A 4004-nucleotide genomic window follows, 5' to 3' on the forward strand; every position below is an offset into this window, starting at 1 on the left:
CTGTGTACAAGAGCTATAATCTGATTGAGCCATGTGGGTACAATATTGACCTCGAACAAAGAAAGTAGGGGTTCCTATGTTCGGATCAAGAGGACCAGACACCAAGCAGGAATTCCTAGTAGGTAGGGTGGACCGAGGGGCAAGAAGACCTGATGGGTCGAGGATCAGACATGGGAAGCCTGTGGTCCTTTGTTTGAGGGGGGGAGGGGCAAGAAGACCTGGTGGGTCGAGGATCCTTTTGGGTAAAACCCAAAAGCAAAACCATGAGGGCTTAGGCCCAAAGTGGGCAATATCATGTCATTGTGGAGATATCTAAATTCTTTTCGATCCTATACTTTTGCTCCGGCTCCGACTCCGTTTGGGTGATCTCGGCCATCTGGAATAGGGCTCATCCGAACCCAACTTCCGACCTTTGAGCAAACTTCTGTTCCGGCTTCTCGTCCCTCGGAAATGCTGCGTATCTCCTTCTCGTCTACCTGCGTACTCTTCCGTAGCACCTCGTACCTGGGACACACCGAGCCCGTTGGCTCTCTCCCGTGCCATCTTTCTCACTAGCTGCATCTTTCGCTCGACTTCCTATGATCCTAAGTTTCTGCACACTTAGACATAGAGGTTAAATACCAACATGACCTAACTTTACTTGGTTGACCACATCAAAACTATCACGGGGTACTTACAATCCCCCTTTTTTTGATGTGAGCAACCCCTAAGTTAAGTTAGGGTAAATCACAAATTTAACAGTTATAAAATAAAATAATAGTTTAAATTTTGAAAGTAAAAAAAAATTGTAAGTACAAAAATTAAAAAATTGTACTACCCTCCCCCTAGACTTAATCTTTACTACTCCTCCTTTTGATCACATAAAAAATAGGGTACCTTTAAAGACGTTATTTGGAAGGTCTAATACAAAAGGAAAAAAATTAAAATTTAAGTTTGGATTTATCAATGTAAATTAAAAAATTTTAACATATATAAATCAGATAATATAAAGTTGAAATTATCAAAAAAATTTAACATTTAGAAAATTTTAATATTTTACTGATAAATTTATTTTTCTCAAAAAAATCAACTTCTAAACAATTTTTTAAAGAAATTGAAAAAATATTTTTATAACAACTAATTGCTTACCAGTTAGTCAATTAAATACTTATTTCAATAACTGGCTTCCAAATTGTGGCGAGGCACCAGACCTTCTTAGATATTGGAACAATAACCACTTTCTAGACAAAACCTTTTAAAGAAATTAAATATTTTATTTTCTCTCTGAAAGCCAATTTTAATTAATCTAATATGATTTTGGAAGCCAAAATAGGTTCCTTACTACAAGGTTAATCAAAAATTTTTGGGGAATGTATTTCTAGGATATTTTCCTAATTTACCCTTATGGTATTTGAGATACTAGTTAAGTTGTGAATAATTTCAAAAATTAGACGGCATAAAAGTTGAGCATGTATGGCTTTTCAAATTTTCTATTTCCTTTTTCAAATTTTCATTTTCTATTTTTATTTTATTGAAATCTTCTAATCGACCAGATATAGCTAAGATTGATTTTAGCTCTTTCTTTTCTTTTTCTAACTTACAACAATTTTTCGATAATATTTTTATGAATTGAAATAACATGTTAGGAGGAAGAGTCTGTACCTGACTTACCTTGTTGATCCCGCAATCTAAAGCTCCCCTTGAAGTGCTACTTTCTTCCGATGTCTCGCCCCCTTCATTAATGCTCATTTCAGACGAGCTTGCTTCATCTTTGTCTTCTTTGTGACTTGCTACTAGCGCAAGTCCGGCGAGGGCTTCTATCTCCGATTCAGATGACATGTCGTCCCACATCGCCTTTAGATTATACTTGGGTCGGGTTGGATTCTTGTTCTTTTCCATGTCCTTTACTTTGCTCTTCAATTTTAGGCAGTTATTTTTGACATGCCCTTCTTCATTGTAGTGGTAGCATCTTACTTTCTTTTTTCTTTTTGTACCCTGCACTTGATTAAATTTATTAGATTTAAATAATTTTTAAAATTTTCTTACCATTAACGTAACGTTGTTTAGTCATCGTCAAATGATGTTTCGGAATCTGGTTCATTTGTTTTAGCTTTTAAGGCAATATTTTGCCTTGATTCCTTCTTTAGACCTACACATCTTGACTCATGAATTTCAAAAGTTGATAAAAGTTCTTCTAAAATGCTTACCTCTAAATCCTTAGAGATGAAACACATATCTACTAAGGTTGACCATTCCAGAGTCTTAGGAAATGTGTTAAGTACGTACCTTAGCGAATCTTGGTTGGTTACCTTTTATCCGAGATTCATGAGTTCGGTGATGAGCTCCTTGATTCTTGAGTGGAGGTGTGTGACGGTTTTGCCTTCTTCTAACCTGACGTTGCTGACCTGATTCCGGAGCAAGTCCCGTGTCACTAGTTTAGCCTCCGAGGTTCCTTCGTGTAGTTTCAGGAATTCTCCCAGAGCTCCTTGGCTGACTCGTAGGTTCTGATTCGGTTGACTTCTTATGACAATAAGACGCTCAACAGATAGAACTCTGCTTTGCTGTTTGTCATGAAGTCGGTTTGCTCCTTCATCCATTGATATTCTTCTTTGTCTTTCGGAGCTACAAAATCATATTTCATAATTATTAATAATTCAAAATCTGTTTTAAAAAATACCTCCATCTTTTTCTTCCAGCTCGCAAATTCCCCCTTGAACTTCAGTGGATTGATTCTCAGTCCGACCATCTCATGTGCTTCGATCGATGGTTAGTCCTCCTGGAGAGAACCCGCTCTGATACCACTTGTTGGACCCTTGGCGGCCGGCTAAAGGATGGTAAATAGCCCTACAAAGAAAAAGGAACTTCCTCCAACATTTACAGCTTAATTAAACTTAACACTTGTATAAACAAAAATAAGAGATTAAAAAAGAAGAGACACGACAGATTTACTTGGTTACAACCGGAGAGGTTGTTAATACAAGGAGGTTGAAAGTGCACTAAACTCTCCTTCAGGCAGAGAAGCCTCTTTATAGGAATTAAAGCACTCAATTACAAAACTAGTCTGAAAATAAATTAATCACAAGTGTTCTATTTTAGCTTCTGGGACCAGGGTTGTATTTATAACCCTGGTCGGGATGCCTGGAAGGGTTCCAGGTGTCTGGGAGGGGATAAACTTTTATCTCCATCGTAACGGAACCCACCACGTCACATTCCGGATAAAAACTTGCTCCGAGCGCCCACACCCAAGTTAACTTCATGTTAACTATTTGGTCCGGGTTCTTCCGCTCTGGCTCTGACTCTGCTTGGGTGATCTTGGCTATCCGGAATAGAACTCACCCAAACCCAACTTCTAGCCTTCGGGCAAACTTTTGTTCCGGCTTCTTATCCCTCAGAAACGTTGCACGCCTTCTTCATGTTCGTTCGCGTACTTTTCCGTAGCACCTCGTACCTCGGATGCTCCGAGCCCGTCGACTCTCTCCCGTGCCATTTTTCTCGCTAACTGCGTCTTTCGCTCAACTTCCTGTGCTCCTAAATTCCTGCACACTTAGACAAGGGGTTAAATACCAACATGACCTAACTTTACTTTATTAACCACATCAAAAGTCTTACAGGGTACTTATACCGGAGAGTTTGTGGACAACAAATCGGCTCGAGTTAGTGTAAGTTAACATAGTTAATTATTCATTAATATTTTATTATATCATTTTGACATCTCACTTGTTTATTTTTATATTTATTAAAATAATATTAGTTATTGTAATATGGACAGGAACAATAGCGAGAGAGATAAAATATTGATGATCACTCTACTCATCCTTCATTCAATATCAAATCATGGTGTGATGTGGTGAGTGACCAATATAAGGGGAAGGTGTATGGATTTAGATGCAATCAACACTTTGGAAAATCATATAATGGAAGTTCTAATGAAATGTGCACCAATGAGAAGAATAAAGAATTATCACAAGAAATTGAAGACATGTGATTAGTACGAGAATGGAGAAAGAAATTATTGAACGGCAAAA

The sequence above is a fragment of the Zingiber officinale genome, chromosome 4A, assembly GCF_018446385.1.
Source record: "Zingiber officinale cultivar Zhangliang chromosome 4A, Zo_v1.1, whole genome shotgun sequence".
Lineage (NCBI taxonomy): Eukaryota > Viridiplantae > Streptophyta > Magnoliopsida > Zingiberales > Zingiberaceae > Zingiber > Zingiber officinale.